The 19,940-nt window shown below is 44.4% G+C and overlaps 1 long non-coding RNA gene, 5 other non-coding genes and 2 pseudogenes across 6 annotated transcripts; all 8 read left to right on the top strand.

Moving 5' to 3' along the window:
• Positions 1-336: 336 nt before the first annotated feature.
• On the top strand, positions 337-3,892 carry LOC119364413. Its single transcript, XR_005174924.1, has 2 exons — positions 337-1,907; positions 1,988-3,892. It is a non-coding gene; the product is annotated as an uncharacterized LOC119364413 (long non-coding RNA).
• On the top strand, positions 1,838-1,935 carry LOC119266319 (annotated as a pseudogene).
• On the top strand, positions 1,964-2,110 carry LOC119266346. The gene has a single exon (XR_005132012.1). It is a non-coding gene; the product is annotated as a small nucleolar RNA snoR2/U65 (small nucleolar RNA).
• Positions 3,064-3,142, top strand: LOC119266225 (annotated as a pseudogene).
• LOC119266230 lies at positions 3,202-3,287 on the top strand. The gene has a single exon (XR_005131953.1). It is a non-coding gene; the product is annotated as a small nucleolar RNA Z196/R39/R59 family (small nucleolar RNA).
• Positions 3,521-3,607, top strand: LOC119266361. The gene has a single exon (XR_005132024.1). It is a non-coding gene; the product is annotated as a small nucleolar RNA SNOR75 (small nucleolar RNA).
• Positions 3,680-3,766, top strand: LOC119266359. The gene has a single exon (XR_005132022.1). It is a non-coding gene; the product is annotated as a small nucleolar RNA SNOR75 (small nucleolar RNA).
• LOC119266237 lies at positions 3,832-3,898 on the top strand. The gene has a single exon (XR_005131959.1). It is a non-coding gene; the product is annotated as a small nucleolar RNA Z105 (small nucleolar RNA).
• Positions 3,899-19,940: the final 16,042 nt, after the last annotated feature.

Raw genomic sequence — 19,940 nt, 5'->3', positions numbered from 1 at the left:
AGCACACTTATGAGTGATCTCGCAAGCATTCTTTTTTTTTTTGAGAAGAGCATTCTTTTTCTTTTTAGGGATATCTCGCAAGCATTCTGAATGCTTCACAGACACACAGGCTTGTGTGGGCCTGATCACGCAGTGTGGTTTTAGGCCCTTGTGCGAGGGTAAACTGCACTTATTCAAGCCCAAAACGCCGCAGCCCGCAGGGCAGCGTATCGTTTTCTGCTAAGAGCGATCCACAGGGGCAATTACGCCAATTCATGATGGCTAGGGCAGCCCTCCCTCGTCGCCACCCCTATATATAACAGCACCTGGCATCGCCCAAACCCTCATCTATCCTCCGCCGCCAGTCAGTTGGGTTCTGCTTCTTTTGCGTTCCGTTTTTTCTCTTTGCTGATTAGTTGATTATATACTTATTTCTTCGCGATTTCTCTTCTCCACGGAGCATCTAGATCGTGGCATTAGACGATGATGATTTTTTCAACTTACCATCAAACTCTGAATCGATACTGTGTCGATTACACCCAAGTTTTCGTGAGTCTAATGCGATCTCCTCTATTCGTTTTGTTGTCATTGTTTTGTTTTTAGATAGATTCGATTTACAGCCTTTTGAAGGCAATAAATTAGAGTCTCTGGTGCGCTTCTTAATAGCGTAATTCAGCGCTGTACGTTGCCGAGATGAATCTTTGGGCTAAGATTCTGGCACAGACCATTATTCGAGATGGTTTGTGCATTCAACTTGTCCATACATATCTTCGATGTTGTCGGTAACATTCAACTTGTCCATACATATCTTCGATGTTGTCGATAAATGTTTCTGTCTTCGGATGTCTTCCTGTTCTAGCTTTGTTATAATTTTTTCAGAATGGAGACGCTGGACGCGTTCGGCTTTATTAATTCTTTATTAAATTAATAAAGCCCACAACTTAGGCAGCGTACCAAACATAGTCTTAGACAACAAACACGAGCACGGAGGCTCAAGGCCAACGCCGACGCGGAGTCACGAGCGTTTTAGAACAGGCCAAAAGAAGCACGCAGCGGTGCAGTTACAAGGCCTGAAGCCTGAGCATAGAGCATGCAGGCTTGCTCGCGCGCTAGACAAAAGTGCCACTTCATGGAGTAGAAGTGGCGGATGGCTCCCTAGCCAAAACGTAGACTGGCTTTGTTATTTGAATAGGTATCTTGTTCATTGGCTATGGATCTGTTTATCTGGTATCTTTAGATTTCATTACCTGAATTAAAAAGCATAAACATGGCAATCTTACTTAAATTAGGTGTTGACAGATGCCAATTCAAATCCCCTTCGACGCAGTGACTTCGGATTAATTACAACGAATGATGGCGCAAAATCCCCTTCGCTGCCAGTGTTTTCACTGTTCTACCCCAACCCTGTCGATATGACTTATTAATGACTGCCACTTCCATCTGGTTGATTCATCGCCCAAAACAGGTGGTTGTGCTTCTGTTGGGCAAGCGTACCCATATAGCAGAAAAACCTGATGCATCTATCTATTTGAATGTTAGTGCAATGTTTTTTGCAAGATCAGCTTCTTGTCTGGATGTCGTAACTATCAGTCCAGTCAATCGGCAAATCATCCTGCCATCTTGCTAAATTCAAAACCCAGTCGGCTTTCAACTCACCTGGATCTGATTACTCGATGATTTTCCGGGCCCTTTCCGTCGGCATATGCGATAGATTTTTTGTTCAGTTAGTCACTCTGTCCCAAAGCTTTTCCTGTTTTGAGGCAAGTTCTTTGTTTGCGAGATAGATGGATAACCTGTGCTTGAGGTTTATGTGACCTCATGGAGTTGTTTTCAGTATTTTTCTGTCTGATTTTGTATCGTCTTGGTGAAGATCTCTAGACCAGGAAGTGCCGTATGACACTGTAAACAGCAGCTGCTTCTCTGTCGCTGTAAGTGTCCATCTGGTCTCTGACGGACTTGGAATGCTTTCTAATTTATTTTCTTGTGCCTGATAACATGTCTCTTGTAGCCACAAGCCTTGACCGGAGATGCTACATTGTGCCAACAGTGAGTTTTTGGACATCTCACATTTCATAGGAACATGTGGCTGTGATTCAGTTGGTACACAGATCCGTTTTTTGTGATTACACTTCTTGCTTGGCATACTTAATCATGACACTGTTGTATTTGTTGTAGTTACGTGATTGAAAATAGGTGAAATGAATGGCTGTGATGATAGAACTAAGGCTTGTTTCTCAAAACATTCACAGATGCCGCCTAAGAGCTTTTGCCCTGCCAGGCTTGAGAACGGGATGGTCTGTGCATCCCTCTTCTGTTGAATGGTGTACTTTTGACTGTTGTTCCTCTTTGGAACATAGGCTTCTGAAACTTAAGAAACGTTCCAAGAATTGTGAAAATTTAACAGAGCTGAATTTTAGTTGATGCTGCTAATTGCTTGGATCTCTCAGCCATACCCAGCTGGACTGTTCCTGAAAAGATTCAGACGACCAGAAGCTATTCTTTTGTAAGATGGAACTATTCAGAGAACTCAGTGAGATGCGATGGCGATGATAAACAAATTTACACATGTTCTTTTTCAATTTTAGAAATAATTCAACGTCTGAGTCGGGAATCATTGGACGCCATGTGAGCATCTTTTTTTAAGAATGATCTATCTTAAGTTGACATGAGGTCGTAGTGTTTGTGTTGTTTAATAATTCTGCACTTCTTTTTATTGTGAAATTTTACACGTTAATTTGTAGTATTGCTTTTGTTATATTTGTAAATTTCGTATGTTCCTATCAATTGTTCCGGTAAATATGTGAAACGTAGTATTACCTCTCATCCAAATTACTTTGCTTCTTTAGTTTATATTACTTGCTTCTTATTACTTCCTCTGTTCCTAAATATAAGTCCTTTTAGTATTTCAAAACAAACTACATATGGATGTATATAGACACGACCTATATTATGAGAAACAACATGCACTACCATCTGATCTCACCTCGGATTGATCTCACCTCGGATTCTTCTCCCCACCTTGCTTCGTTTTGTAATTATTTTTCTTTCTTTCTCTTTTATTTAAGGCATTTTTCCGGGGTTGAAGTGAGAATAAATCAATCCATAACCAAATCTCTGCATCTACAGATGATGAGAAACAACATGCACTACCATCTGATCTCACCCATCTGCTTCCTTTCTCTTTGTCTTTTTGGTTTTTCTTTGATTTCTTGTTCGATTTGTTGCAATCGGTGATGTAATTGTTTAATTATGCTGAGTTCCTCTGTGATTATCTCAACTACAATCACCATCTTTCGACTGAGATTGCACTTAATTTCTTCTCTGATCTAGTTTTGGAAAATCCCCTATCTTTCTTTGATTTGCTTATATAGGATCTGTGTTTTGATTTGTACGTTACGGATGTCAGGAGGTATCTGATGCTTGTTCTCTTTAGCGAGAAGGAAACGGGTTTTTGTGACACTTGCTGCTCCCATACCAGGAGCTTCCGGTTACTATACCCCCGCTTACATTCACTCATTTTCTGAATTTGTTTGTTGTTTGTTCTCGGTGATGATCAACACTGATTAGATGTCCGATACAATCCATTCCTTAAACCATGGGGACAATACGAGGCATTTGTCTGAGAGAACACCCTTCTTTATCCCCTTTTCTGTCATCAAGCTGCTTTTTTTTTATTCCCCTGTATGTCGTATGTCTTGGTTCTCTGTGATGATGAAAACAGATGACGAGTCTGATGTAATCCATTCTATTAAACCGTGTGGACAATCGAGGCATTTGTCTGAGGGAACATTAGCTTAGTCAAATCCTTTGCTTGGGTTTCTTTTTTCAAGTTATTTTGTTGAGATTGTGTTGCTGGCATGATGAGGAATATAAATGTTGTCCTATCTATTTGATGATAAAATCCTCCTACTCATTCTGAATGTGAGTAAGATACTCATCATACGATTGTTCTTTCTTTGTTTCACCTTGTGCCTGAGGTTTCTTGCAGATAATGTTTGACGTGTGACATTTGGACTAAGCAAGATCTGAAATCCTGAAAGATTGGACATAGTGCAGCTGTATGATTAGCAGAAGAGCAGTCGAAGACTCGACCAAAACTGTTTTGATAAACCTGCTGTGCAAGGTTATGAGCCACACCATTGTTGTTGCGGGAAATATGAGAAATAATCTTAAGAATTTCAGCTAATCCTTTTTCTAGTATTCCAAGGGGCAGCAGAGTGTGCGAAACTGCCTCCCGGGTTGCTCGGTCGAGCGACTCCGGAGGCCACCCCGCCGCCAGCAGAAAGCGCCTCCACCGCCACTCCAACCCATCCGCCGCCGCCGGAGGAGGCCATTAGGGCTGACGGCAGCGGCGGGCGTTCCCGTTCCTTACCCCCTTGCCCTTCCCTCCCCATCTCTCCATTGCCCTGTCGGGCACCATTGCTGATCTGCGCCGCATGCGTCAGATCCCCTGATACGGTTCGTCCTGATCCATGATGTAGGCTCCTCCTAGCGGGGGATTTGGCCAGCGCGTCTCGGTCCGTGAAGGGCTGCGGGCTGCAACCATCGGTGTCCGCTCTCTAATCCAGTAAAGGTTGGCAATGGTGTGCTCCTTTAGTCGGCTGCGAGCTTTGGCATGGCAGTGCAGCACTGGGGAAGGCCAAAAAGGCTACAACGGTCCGGGGCGTCGTGCATGGGCGCTTATTTTGCCCTTTCAGGTCGCCGATTCGACGGGCTAGTCCCCTGATCATGGTCGGCTGCTGCAGGGATGACGCTTGGTGTTGACCGCTTCAATGGAGATAGGCTGGGGCCGTGGGTGCTACAGCCGGCGGGCTGCGGTACTCTGGTTCTTCACGAGCGAACAGATCAGCCCTTCGTGCTCTATATTTAGTCATGTCAGCCCTGTGCTGACAGGTCTTGAAAGGGATCTCTCCAGTAAGGTTGCAGTCTACGGTGAGGAGCTTTGGAATTGGTGTTGGTCATGGTAACCACTTCAGCCAACTGTAGCGACCTTCTTGTTGATTGCGATGACCATTCAAAGTTTTTTGTGAGGGTTACCCTCTTTAGGTTTAGTGGTTGCCTTCAAAGGTGAGATGCAGTCTATAATTGACGGCTTGACGCATGGATATGGTTGTGCAGTGGCAGCGCGGAGTTTCTAACCCAGCGCATGCAGCTGTTAGGATTGTGGAAAAATGGTGGCGACAACATGCAATTGACTCCGATGATGGTACTTCTCAAGTACCCGGTCTCGAGCTCCGACGTGAAAACCTAGGTTTGACCCGAGTTGGCTATACCTGGCAATGGTGATGTTTTTGCGTCGTTATCTTGTTGAAGACGTTTCTTGGATATGCTTAATTGGTTCTTCAGGGTGAAAACCTAGACTCCGGCCTTTGGTGGTTGGATCCGGTAACGGTGGTGCTCGAGCACCACTCCCTTCCAGAAGGCATTGCTGTGGATGAAACTCGTTGTTCTTGTGGTGTCATGAGATGGTGTGGATATGGTCTTTGTTATAGTTTGCCGATGGAAGATTTGGTCGTTTTGGGGTTTCTTCTTTTTGCTCGCTTAGGCATAGCTTTGGTCTCATGACTTTGCTATTTGTCGGTGAGTTTTTTGGGTGTGTGCGTGTTATTGATGGTTGTGTGCATTCTAGTTATGCAGAGACCGGGTGTGTGCTCACTATGTATTCACTTGATGCTTCATTTTGAGTTAATAAAATCCACCCTTTATTAAAAAAGGGGCAGCAGAGTGCATAAATTTCTAGAAGCAACCACTAAAGCAAGATTAAGACCCGTTAAGAAAATGGGTTGCTGAATGTGCAGAACGTTAGTAAGCTGCGCTGCAAAAACAAGAGCAATCACTTCAGCCTGAAGCGGAGTTGAAGTTCGAGGAGCTGAAGCTTGAACCTGAATGTTGAGTTCACCCTGAGATAAAGGAAGACATAAGTAAACACCAATACCTGTTTTACTCTGACGGTACGAGGTACTTTTTTAGTTCTGAAAGCAGCATCAGTATAGATTTTCGGGCCCTTGAGCATCATATCTGAAGTAATAGTCTGACCTTGAGGAGGTATGTGCTGAGAATCATGTTGATTATTGATGCAAATTTGATTATTAGGGTTTAACAAAGATTCATTTTGTAATGTATGATCGAAAGCAACATTAATAATGTGAACTTGTTGAGGACGGTAATTCTTGCGATCAAACAGAAAATCATTTCTAACTTTCCAAATGCACCATAAAAATTAAGAACATTATGTAGGGGGGCGTGAGGATGATTCATGGAAAGAAGACGTGCAAGAATGAGATGCATAGAGTTGAGCCCTTGAACAATAGAGTGGGATCTAATGAACCAAGGTTTGGAGAACCAAGCCGCTCTAGCAAAGTCACAAAGAAAAAACAAATGAATATCATCCTCCTGTAAATCACATCTAGAGCAGGTCTGAGAGATGTGAACGGAGAACCTACCTGCTCTCATACCTGTTGGCAAAGCTTTTCTAAGTAGTCTCCAAGCAAAAGTTTGAACCTTTGGTAACAATCCTTCCACACGGATTTAAGGAACTTTTTAAGATATGAAGAAACCTGCATAGGAAGTGATGAGGGGGTGGTATGGATCTCCTGCTGCAAGCAGTAAGCAGATTTAGCGGAGCATGTGTCGTTAGTTGCCAACGGCCAATAGAGTAAATCATCGTTGTCATCCTCAATAATTTCGGTGCTGATAACCTGAGAAGTGAAAGTATGTTGAAATAAAGCGAAGATGAGAGGACGATTCCAAGCTCTTTGCCCTGGAAGCCAAAGATCTTTAACCAAGGCAGGATAAACAAATCCAGAGTTTTGTGGAATAAGGAAATCATAAATAGAGTTCCACATAGGACACCAAGGCATGCTCCATAAAGTAATATTACCAGTAGTAATTTGATAAAAAGCATGTTGTCTAAGTTTGGGAGCATTTTTATAATAGAAGCCCAGAAACCAGATTTAGGAGGAGAAGAATTGGCCCTCCAGATAGTCGAAGCAGGAAAATACTTAGCATGAAGAACACAAGATAAATGAGAAGAGGGATTGTTTGCCAACCTCCAAGCCGCAACAAGGATGAGACTTTCATTGATAGCTTTAAGATTCCTTATTCCTAAGCCTCCTTCGTCTTTGGAATTAGCTATGTCCTTCCAAGCTCTGAGACAGAGACTTTTCCTGGATCCATCCTCCCTAACACCTGTCCACCAAAAAGTCCTAATGATAGCAGTAAGTTTTGCAATGAATTTTTTTGAGAATAATTTTTTAGCCATGTAGTAGACCAGAATGGCTGAGAAAACAGACCGAATAAGTTCCAAGCGAGCTGCATGAGAAAGCATATTAACTTTATAAGAGGGCAGCTTGTTTAAGAATTTGTCTAGCACAAAATTATAAGCAAAGGCTCTATTTTTAGGAGGTAAAATCAGAGGATGACCAAGGTGAGTGAACCTGTCAGTAAGTTTTGCAATGAATTTTTTTGAGAATAATTTTTTAGCCATGTAGTAGACCAGAATGGCTGAGAAAACAGACCGAATAAGTTCCAAGCGAGCTGCATGAGAAAGCATATTAACTTTATAAGAGGGCAGCTTGTTTAAGAATTTGTCTAGCACAAAATTATAAGCAAAGGCTCTATTTTTAGGAGGTAAAATCAGAGGATGACCAAGGTGAGTGAACCTGTCATCAAGGTTAGCCATAGGAAAGATAAGTTTCATATCATTAATGATAGTTTGAGTAGCATGGCTGCTAAAGAGAATAGCAGATTATCCCAGTTAGGAATTTGACCCGAGAGGGTACAAAAGTGGTGGATCAAGTCAAACATAGTGTGAGCTTCCTGCAAAGTAGCCTGACCACAGACCAGGAGATCATCTGCAAAAAGAAGAGAATGAACAGAAGGGCAATTCGGTCCAAGCGAAATTCCCTGCAAATGATTGGCCTGCAGAGCTTCATTAAGCATGATAGAAAGTTCATTTATGGCCAGGACAAAAAGATAAGGAGACATGGACAACCTTGTCTGATACCTCTATGCGTTTTAAACTTAGGGGAAGGTTGACCATTAATGAGAACAGAGAACGTGGGAGAGGAAATACAGGCATGCACCAAGTTGATAAAATGACCATGCAGCCCTTTACGAGCAAGAGCAGAAATAATGAAATTCCACTCTAAACGATCAAAAGCTTTAGCGAGATCAATTTTAAGCATGAAAGCATTTTGTTTCCAGGATTTGAGAGAAAAAGAGTGTGCAATTTCTTGAGCAATAATAATATTGTCTGAAATACGCCTACCTTCAGTAAAAGCTTGTCGAGCTGGATCAACATAGTCAGGAAGGTGGGGTTTAAGTCTATTAGCCAAGGACTTAGCAATAATTTTGTAAATGACATTGCACATGCTAATCGGCCTATAATCCATGGGAACAAGAGAGACCAACTTTTTCGGAATGAGTGCAATATTTGTGTCATTAATGTGTGGAGGAAGGATACCAATAGCATAAAAGGTAGAAATCAGGTTCGTTACCTCTTCGCCAATCCAATCCCATGTGGTTAAGTAGAACTCCACGTTGAATCCATCCGGTCCCGGGGAAGCATTAAGTTTCATATCTTTAAGGATTTGGAAAATCTCATCTTTATCAGGCGTGGAATGAGTAGGATCATTGTTATCAGTGAAAGAATTCTGTTGAGGAAATGGCCTGCACAGAGAATCATTAGGAGAAGAGAAAATATATCTGAAATAGTTAATAAAGGTTTGCATGATAGCAGAAGGTTTAAAGTGGATGATATTGTTTTCATCTTTAACTGAACAAATAGTGTTTCTTTTTCTACGTTTAAGAACAACTTGATGAAAAAACTTCGTGTTACGATCACCTTTTGAGACCCAATTCTTTTTACTACGCTGTCTGTAGTATTGATTCAGCTGAGTAAGGGTAAACTCATACCTAGCAATGAGAGAACGTTCCAAGTCATGGTCTTGTTGATGAAAAGGCAATTGCTGCAAACCGTTGATCTTGGCTTCTAAATGAGTCAGAGTCTGCTCGAGAGGCCTTTTCTTTTTACACCAAGTTTTGAGAGAACCTGCCAAAGAATGTGATTACGCTGCAAAAGAGGTGAGAGAGCTAGCTCTCCAAGAATTCTTAGCAAAGGAATGGAAATCATCTTCAGTAAGCCACCAATTTTCAAATTTAAAGGCTTGCTTAGGCTTGACAAACTGACTGTCAGTCAAAATTAAAATAGGCGCATGATCACTGAGAATAATGGGGAGATTCAGAACTTTGGTATTAGGATAGTGGAAGCACCAATCGGAGTTAACCAAATAGCGATCTAGACGACAATGAATAGGTTTGGAAGTATTCTGCCTACCACGCCAAGTATAAGCAGGACCACTATAACCAATATCAAACAAGCCACAGTTTTTAACAAGAGAACGAAAAGCATGCATACGATAGTAGTTGATATTACCATTACAACCATCAACATCATACATGATATCATTCAAGTCTCCCATACATACCATGGGTTTACCTAGATTATCATCAACAAAAGACTCAACCTGATCCCAGATAACATAAGTCTGTTTATGATAGGGGTCGCCATATATACAGATGAGGCAAAAGTTGACCCGGGATGCAACATGAACTACATTGGCTAGAATATAGTGAAATGCAGCAGTGTGAACAGAAACTTTGAGCTCATCGGTCCACATAAGCCAAAGACCACCCGAAGAACCTCTAGAAGGAATAACAAAGGCATTAGCAACATCAAACCTATTGACAAGATTGACAGAATGAACTTTGAAAGACTTAATTTCTGAAACAAAAGTTACCTGAGCATTAGTGGACCGCATAAGATTCGTAAGGTAAAGCATCCTATCACTGCTAAGGCCCCTGCCTATACCTCGACAGTTCCAGGCAATGGCTTTCATGGTGGAGGAGGCGCGTTAGGGCCTTGCACCGCTGCCCGAGAAAGAGTGAAATCCATTCCTTCAGCTTGCTGATAAGTGAGAGAAATGCGAGCTGCTTGCTGACTTTCATTAGGACGATCTGCATTCCTTTGGCCAGTGGAGCTAATGTTATCTTGATCTTCCACTGTGGCTTCACCTCTGGCGTCATATGCGCTACCACCAACATCCATACCCAAATAGTGGAGGCGATCCCATCTAGGAGGTGAGATAGGACCTTGATAGGAACTGTCTGCATCCACACTAAGAGAGTCTGAAGGCGTCCTGATCGGCCAAGGATCATAACTTGCTCCTGCTTCATTGCCCTGTTCCTGAGAGTATCTGCTTTGGCCAACAGGCGATGCGACACCCAGACTTGCCATAGATTTGCCGTGGCCTCCACACAAAGCACTGCTAGGAACCACCGGACCAGTGCCACTGTCACGGTGCCAAGTGGTAGCACCATAGCTACGCCTATGAAACTGACTGAGAGCGGCACACATACCTCTAGATCTCCAAATTGAGGGAACATCCCATCTGCTAGTACCAGGTCGGCGACGACCCCTCGATTGATATGCATCAGTTGCTTGTGGGGGGAGGGTCCAGATTTGATTCTTGAGGAAGAATCACTGGTGCGCGCAGCTCTTGGAGATCCTGAGGAGAGGTGGGGGGAGGGACCCAGAGGGCCACATCTAGCCGAACCTCCGTCGACGGTGAAAGAGAAGAGGGCTGCGTGGACCGAAGGCGCTCCAAGGAGGCTCTGGCCAGCGAAGGCAGCACCAAGCGGCGCAGAGGCAACTCGGAGCGGATCCGGGCGAGCGCTGCCGACTGGGTCCTCCCGTGCGACGGAGTCGGGCTGAACTCCATCCACAGTCAGCTCGATCCTCTTCGGTGGTGGCAGAGGGGGATTAGGAAGAGCTGCAAGGGGGCGCTTGGAGTAGTATCTTGGTGGAGAAGGACTCTGTCTGTGTGTAGATGTAATAGGAGCTGGCAGAGGAAAATACTCCATATTGGCAGAGAATGCAGTAGAAGAGCAGATTTGAGAAGTGAGAGGAGCAGGCTGTGAACCCAGAGTAGTCAGATATTGGGGAGAAGTGGGATTTGCAGGTTCATGCTGACGAGTGGTATGTAGGGTTGAAGACGAAAGGGCAAGGGAGGTGGGAGGAACAAAAGGACCAGTTTGCCCCTGCTTAGCCTGGGTAGGACCAAAAGGTTGTTGGCCCAACTGTGGCCCATGTGTTTCTGATCCAACATTCTCCTCAAGTCCAGAGTTATACTGTGGGTCTATCAGGTGGTGCAAACTTGGGCCTGCCTGATTTCCTTCCCCCGGCTGAATCGGGACCGACAAGGCGGCCGTCAGGTGAGCTGGTCTGTCAGAAACTTGAATAGCGTTGTCTGGCGCCTTATTGCACCGCTCTATCTCTGACTGAGGAATAACTGCAGTAGGTAGTGGAGCAGTGCAACCACCGCTTGGACTATGAACAGTAGCATTGAGAGGCTGTGTGACACACTGGTGATGCAGGCGTTGATTTTGAATCCCTATCTTGAGATGAGTGTGTTGCTGCATCGACTGAACTAGGATGCTTACTTTCCGTGCTGACAAATCCTTATACGCTTCACTTTGACGCTGTTCTTGAGAAGTTTCTTGAGATTTTCCTTTAATTTCCTTCAGGGTCTACTTCTGAAGCCTAACCAACTAGGGATTGTGGAAAACAGAGAAAGCAGATTGTTGTTCTTAAGCAAGAACATTTGAAGTTGCAGGGATGAGCTCTGCTTTATTCATCCACAGATCTAAAGTGACATCAGTAGCCAGACTTCAGAAGCCAGACAAGCTTCTCGCATTCTGATTCCAGCTCCACCGGGCATCTCAATTTCCATTTTTTTGTGAATATGCAAGATGCATATCTTTTCATTGATAGGATAAGAGAGTTTTAGAATGAGATTACAACTGCTTACAAGGCCAGGTACGCATGTGGCATGAATGAAAGCGTTGGAGCAGAATAGAGTATGGGGTTGCTCAACCCCTAGGAAAGTTGGCTAACTAAGCGTCGGGGATGATGATTTGTAACCTAGTGGTGCCTGCCTTTGCCCAAAGGTGTTCCTTGTCTTTGATGGTGGCGGAGAAGGATATCGATGGCCGGTCGCCATCGAAGATGCAACTGTTGTGGTGTTTCCGCAAGCGCCAGACGGTCAGGATGATGAGGGTCGAAAGGCCCTTCCTCATTGGGGCGGTGGTGTTGCCAGCCGAAGTAGTCCACCAAGTGTGGAAGGGTGTGTCGGGATTGGGTATATCCACCGAGGCTCTCACCCAACTTAGGATCTCATGCCATACCTGTTTTGGGAAAGGGCAGCCAGTCAGAAGGTGTTGCATGGTCTCCAAATCCTGATCGCATAGAACACAGGTCGCATCATGTGCTAGGCCATGTCGGGCCAGATGGTTGGCAGTCCAGCAACGGTCTTGAAGAGCCAGCCAGAGAAAGAACTTGACACGCAGCGGTGCCCACGGTCGCCATGTGAGCTTCTAGTGGGGGTCCTCGCAAGCGTCAATGAAGAGGGCCTTATAGCACGAGTTGGCTTAGTAGGTGCCAGAGGTGGTCAAGTGCCATTTGAGCGCATCCAGCTCGTCAAAGAGGTCAATGTGGCGAACACAACGTCAAAGATCAACATATTGCACCATAGCCATCGGTCCAAGTGCTCCATGGATGTCTTCAACCATGTTCTGAGGTGGAGACCCTCGCGAATGGTGCGGGTCTGCCGCTGGCGTTGAGGGACGAGGGCGAGGACTAGAGGGGCGATCTCAGCTGTCCGTCCAAGTGCTCCATGGATGTCTTCACCCATATTCTGAGGTGGAGACCCTCGCGAACGGTGCGGGTCTGGCGCTGGCATCGAGGGACGAGGGCGAGGACTAGAGGGGCGATCTCAGCCATGGACCTGCCCTCTATCTAGTGGCCGGCCCAGAATCTAGAGGTGTCATCGGACCCAAGGTCCTAGGTTGTAGACGCTCTGAAGATGGCACTCATGTCTGGTTCATGAGGTATGTGTAAGTGGCTCCAGGGTTGTGAGGGGTCGGTGTGTTGTAAGCAAAGCCACCGTGCACGGAGGGCTATGCCGGTCCTTTGGATGTCCTTGATGCCTAGCCCACCAAGAGAAATCGGACGGCAAACTCGCTGCAAGTTGACACGACACTAGCCTCCACTGGCTTTGGTGCCACCCACCCAAAGGAATCTGCGGATGATCCGGTTGACTTTCTTGAGGATGGATTGGTTGAGGGCGAAGGCGGTGAGGAAGTGCGTGGTGATAGCACTGAGAACGTGACATACGAGAGCAAGGCGGTCGCCGTTGGACAACATGGAAGCTTGCCAAGTGGAGAGCTTGCGGGCGAGCTTGTCGATCATAGGGAGCAAGCTAGTTGTGGAGGCCTTGCGAACGAATAGGGGCAAGGCAAGGTATGTGATGGGGAAGTGGGCTATCGGGCACTGCATCTCGGATGTGATTGTTGCGATGTTGCCCTCGTAGCACCGTATCGGTGTGGCAGAACACTTGGCAACGAAGCCCTGGAAGTCTTGTCAAATATGTGTAGGATGGCTCGCATGGTGGTAATGTCATGGCTGGCATCTCAATTTCCTGAACAACTTTTTTTACAATTTTAGATACCCATAGGACAGCAGCATCGATTCTATCTGCAGATGGATGGGGACCCGTTTATGCAAAGCAAGATGATTTTAGAACATCTCCAACAAATGGCAAAAAAAATTGTTGCTCTAGAAATGTTTCTGCTTTTCTGGAGGAGTTAGTGCCTAGAAATTGGAAAAAAAATTGAAACATGGGATGTGAAGAAAGGAAGCGCATTTGTCGGGCGTCCAATTTTGGCCGGTGGAGGTTGTTGAGGCTGAGATGGTTGCCGGGACAACAATAAATGGTGTTAGGATCCTCAAGGGGCTGGAGGGGAGTCGGGGAGCCAAATACAATGGTGCCATGCCCATTGAGCGTCGATAGCTCCAAAGGAGGAACGGCTCAGTGGTGGTCGTGGCGGTGACTAATCGGTGACGGTTTTTGCAGCGGTGGGGCAAGGAATGGTTTGAATTCGGTGGCTATCACAGGGGTTGTGACGAACGTACCAAGCTCTCGGGCGGCAACAAGGCTAAGGGACGACCGATGAACTCACCGTTATAGCATGCGGCGACAACAATCTATCAGAATTGGCGTGGGGTTGTGACGGTCGTGCGAGGGAAGATGCGGATGGTTGGATTCCCGTCGAGGCATTTTTTATACTAGGGCCGCAGCTAGAGGTGATCTAAATATGCATCACTTTTAGCAAAATTTTGGGCGAAATATATTTCTTTTGGGGTATCATATATAGGGCATTTGAAAACGTTTTTTGGCCTAGAATGTCCCAAATGATATATTTTTTGGGTATGACTACTATTTTACATTATCTTGAGATGCTTTAAGACAATTTTATTTTTAGAGAATATATCTATTATCCATATTCGATGTGTTATAAATAAAAATGATAAATGATATGACTGATAATATTCTGATTGATTGTGTAAGATTTAGCCTTTTCAACAAGATACAATTTGACAACAGAGGGTCAAACTTTTGCAGCACAACATACATGTTTTTTGGGTGAAACGCGACATAATTGACACAATGTATTAACCTAGTGAAAGATCATGGATGTCGCCTAGAGGGGGGGGGGGGTGAATAGGCACTTTAAAATAATTACGGTTTAGGCTTGAACAAATGCGGAATAAACCTAGCGGTTAATTTGTCAAGCACCAAACCTACAACAACTAGGCTCACCTATGTGCACCAACAACTTATGCTAAGCAAGATAAAAAACTAAGTGATAGCAAGATATATGACAAGAAACAATATGGCTATCACAAAGTAAAGTGCATAAGTAACGGGCTCGGGTAAGAGATAACCGAGGCACGCAGAGACGACGATGTGTCCCGAAGTTCACACCCTTGCGGATGCTAATCTCCGTTTGAAGCAGTGTGGAGGCACAATGCTCCCCAAGAAGCCACTAGGGCCACCGTAATCTCCTCACGCCCTCGCACAATGCAAGATGCCGTGATTCCACTAAGGGACCCTTGAGGGCGGTCACCGAACCCGTACAAATGGCAACCCTTGGGAGCGGTCACCGAACCCATACACTTTGGCAACCCTTGGGGGCGGTCACCGGTACCCGTCAAATTGCTCGGGGCGATCTCCACAACCTAATTGGAGACCCCGACGCTTGCCCGGAGCTTTACACCACAATGATTGAGCTCCGAACAACACCAACCGTCTAGGGAGCCAAGGCACCAAAGAGGAATAAGCTCTAGGGTGCCCAAACACCTAAGAGTAATAAGCTTCTCAGACTTCACTTCCACGTATCACCATGGAGAACTCAAACCGATGCACCAAATGCAATGGCAAGGGCACACGGAGTGCCCAAGACCTTCTCTCCCAAATCCCACCAAAGCAACTAATGCTAGGGAGGAAAATGAGAGGAAGAACGAAAGAAGAACACGAAGAACTCCAAGATCTAGATCCAAGGGGTTCCCCTCACTTAGAGGAGAAAGTGATTGGTGGAAACGTGGATCTAGATCTCCTCTCTCTTTTCCCTTAAGAACTAGCAAGAATCATTAGAGGGATTGAGAGTTAGAAGCTCGAAGAAGGTCAACAATGGGGGAAGAACACGAGCTCAAGAGATAAAGTTCATTGGGGAAGAAGACCCCCTTTTATAGGTGGGAAAAAATCCAACCGTTATGCTCACAACCCGCACAGAGCGGTATGACCGCTCGACCTCACGGTACTACCGCAAGGGGTAGCGGTACTACCTCAAAGGGTAGCGGTACTAAAAAAATACATCCGTGCCTACCACCGCTGGACTTGTGACGAGTTTTTGGTTCGGAGCGGTACTACCGCTGTAGTAGCCGCGGTAGTAAAAAATTACATCCGCTCCTGTCCGTGGTAGTACTGCTGCAGCCTTTTCAGAACACCAAAACTGCCACAACTTCTGCAAACGGACTCCGAATTCAACGAAACCAAGTTTGTTGGAAAGCTAGCGACAAGGGCTAACACAATCTTGATAGAACTAATAACAAGAAGGAAATTAGAAAATGCCCAAGAGAAAATGGTGAGAACCCTTCCTCTAAAAAGACCGGTATAACCTCTAACACCGAAAATGCGATAGAAGAAGCATATGAAATCCGTTTTCGATGTACTAGAGCTTGTCACGAAGATAAACACAAGCTCTAAAACCTCAAAAGAAAATGCAAATAATAATCAAGAAAGATGATGCAAGAATGCAATGGTTTGAGCTCTCGACAAACGATACGATCACGCTACTCACTTGAGAGCCCCCCTTGATAGTACGAGTATCAATCCTATAACCCGGTCTCCAAACTATCACCATGAGACCAGTAAAATATAAAACCTATCAAGGGCAAACCTTTGCCTTGCACGAAGTCCACTTGAGCTAGATGATGACGATCTTGACCCCCTCAAGTTGGACCACCTTTCTTGATTGCGTTGGGTCGATGAAGACTAGATGATTGCTCCCCCATACTCCACTATGGGTGAGCCACTCTTCGGCACATCTTCACAAGTCCATTGACACCACAATGGACGTCAATCATCAAGCACTTGATCTCTTCGTATCCTCCACTTGAACTTGCGCACGACAATCTTGATGACGATCACCACTTGATGTCATCCTCTCCATTGGTTGAGTGATATCTTCCTCTTGACGCAAGCCCATGAACACGTACCTAACCCCACATAGAACTCTCACAGAGACCATGAGTTAGTACACAAAGCACAATGGACAATGCCTACCATACCATGAGATCACTTGATCCCACTCGGTGTTTCTTCTATGCTTTGTGTGATGATCAACTTGAATCACTGTCTGTACTTAGTCTTGATCAACCTTGACTCTTTCCAACTCTATGACCAATCTTTGGATAATTCCTTTATACCACCTTGGTCAACTCATAAACCCCTTGAAACCAACACATGTACTTCAAGAAATGCCTATGGACAAATCCTTCGAATATAACTCAATGCAACCATTAGTCCATAGAGAATGTCATCAATTACCAAAACCACACATGGGGGCACCGCATGTCCTTTCACCTAGGTTGGCGGTCCCTAGCCCGATGGCCTAACCCTGCCTATGCTCCCATGCCCGTAGTCGGCCCTAATGAGAGTGCATCTAGTCCCTGAGGTGGATTTTGATAATTCGTGCCAGTATATCTCGATGTACTAATTTTACTTCAAGTACATTATAGGAGAATTTCTTTTTGTGAACAACATAGGAATGAAAATGATTCTTCATTTTCATTTTAGTGCAGGATCACATTGAGTCCATAGGCATGTCGATACTATCAAAAGGGAAGGAGGATATGACAATGAGCTCTTTGATCCATGTGCATAAAGATCAATTCCAAAACTCCTTGAAGAATTTCTACTATACCAACTTAATGAACTTCATTCGGTGCCATCGAACCATTTTCACCCGGAGCCACCGATACAACCAAATATAGCTATTGTTTCAAACCCTAGTTTAATCGAAGCCTCCAACATTCCATTCAGAGTCATCAAAGCAATGTAGCAAACCTTCTATCAGCATGTATAAAATCCCGAGCAAAACCATCGAATTCATTCAGACCTACCAATGCAACCTAATTTACACTTTTTTTCAACTCAGAGCTACTGAGCAAAACTAGTCAAAGCCTTCGAGATGTGTATAAAGGTACCACCACCTATCCCACTAGTTCAACTCAAAGCAAACTCCACCCCTGTCATTTGTTCTAATAGAGAACTCCACCTCATTGTGTTGACGTCAAAGAGAATCCACTCAAACGTCCTCCAAATCCATAGCCAAATCTTGAGAGTTTGAGTGTTGAGAAGATTATCTTTTGAAGCACAAGAGTAAGGGGTTCATTCTCAAACAACCATATCCTGTTACTTTTGGAGGGTGTGTGACTCATATATCAGCTTGTGTGCGAGCAAGTCTTAAAGTTTGTGAAGAAGGTGTAACACCCTATTTATTAAGCTATAGTAATCCCCTGTTAATGGTGCCATCACATTAATGTTGCTAATCCTCACTTGATCCCAATCACAGTTCAAATTCAAATCAAAATTTAAAGTCAAATTCAAATTTATCAAACATGAAAACAAAAGTGTTCAAAGTGTTGCAAATATTCCCTGGATATTTTTCATGTTGAAACCTATATTTTATAAAGTCTTTAAATGCCCTAAATAAATAAAATAGTGGCTAAAAATTATTTAAATGCCTTTCAATTGATAAAAATTCTAAACTAATTTATTTAAAGTGCCAAATTAATTTTGGCAGTGGCCTAATTTATAGTGCTAATTTAGGGGCTAGGTTTATATTATATAAAACTAAAGTAAAATAAAACTAAAAAGAAAAACAGAAAAGATAAATAGAAAAAAGGAAAACCCCTCCCCCCGGGCCTAGCCCACCTGGGCCAGCCCAGCTAGCATACCTGCCTCCCCCCGGTCGCCTTCCCTGTACAAGCGCCCGTGGTCGCCACCACACCTCCTCGCTGGTGAAGCCCAGGGGATAAGGGCGCCCCTGAGCGCCTCGAGCCCTCCCCCCTGTCGCTCCCCCTTACCACTCGCCCCTTGATACGTCCATTTTGCATCATGTTTTCCTACTGTTATTTATAGTGTTTTTATTTAATATAACACTTCGTGGAGTAATTCTAATGCCTTTTCTCACATAATATGCAAGTTTTACACAAAGAGGGAGAATATCAGCAGCTGGAATTCTGGACCTGAAAAAGCTACGTCAAAGATACCTATTCTGCACATCTCCAAATAAGTTGAAATTTTACGGATAATTATTTTGGAATATTGAAGAATTATTGGAGAAAAGAAATACCAGAGGGGGCCACCCAGGTGCCTGCTAGGCACCAGGGCCTGCCTACCCCCCTGGCGCGCCCTGGTGGGTAGTAGGGCCCCTGGCCAGCCTTCGGTGCCCATCTTCTGGTACATAAGCCCATTTTCCCTAGAAAAAAATAAGGAGAGGACTTTTGGGACAGAGCACCGACGTCTCGAGGCGGTACTTGGGAAGGAGCACTTTTGCTATCTGACAGAGCGATTCCGCGGGGATACTTCCCTCCGGGAGGGGGAAATCGAAGCCATCGTCATCATGAACAACCCTCTCATCATGGGAGGGCCAATCTTCAATAGCACCATCTCATCTCAAAACCCTAGTTCATTTTTTGTGTTCAATCTTTGTATCAAAACCTTAGATTGGTACCTGTGGGTGACTAGTAGTGTTGATTACATCTTGTAGTCGACGCTAGATGATTTATTTGGTGGAAGATTATATGTTTGGATCTATTATGCAATTCCATACCCCTCCGATCCTGAGCATGAATATGTTTTGTGAGTAGTTACTTTTGTTCTTGAGGACATGAGAGAAGTCTTCTCATAAGTAATCATGTGAATTTGATATTTGTTCGATGTTTTGATGGTATGTATGTTGTGATTCCCTTAGTGGTGTTATGTGAACATCCACTACATGACACTTCATCATCTTTGGGCCTAATGGAATGCATTGTGGAGTAGTTATTAAATGATGGGTTGCTAGAGTGACAGAAGCTTAAACCCTAGTTCATGCGCTATTTCGTAAGGGGCTGATTTGGATCCATAAGTTTAATGTTATGGTTAGATTTTATCTTAATTCTTCTTTCTTAGTTGCGGATGCTTGCGAGAGGGGTTAATCATAAGTGGGAGGATTGTTCAAGTAAGAAAAACACCCAAGCACCGGCCCACCCAAATATCATATTATCAAAGTAGCGAACGCGAATAAAACAAACATGATGAAAGCAACTAGTTGAAGTTCCTGTGTGTCCTCAAGAATGCTTTGCTCATTATAAGAGACTGTTCCGGCCCGTCCTTTGCTACAAAAAGAATTGGGCCACCTTGCTGCACTTTTGTTACCATTACTATTATTCGCTCGTTACAATTATCTTGCTATCAAACTATCTGTTATCGGCAATTTCAGTGCTTGCAGAA

The sequence above is a fragment of the Triticum dicoccoides genome, chromosome 2B (assembly GCF_002162155.2).
Source record: "Triticum dicoccoides isolate Atlit2015 ecotype Zavitan chromosome 2B, WEW_v2.0, whole genome shotgun sequence".
Lineage (NCBI taxonomy): Eukaryota > Viridiplantae > Streptophyta > Magnoliopsida > Poales > Poaceae > Triticum > Triticum dicoccoides.
Note: the sequence above shows the minus strand (reverse complement) of the source record. Positions and strands in the feature narration are given on the sequence as shown.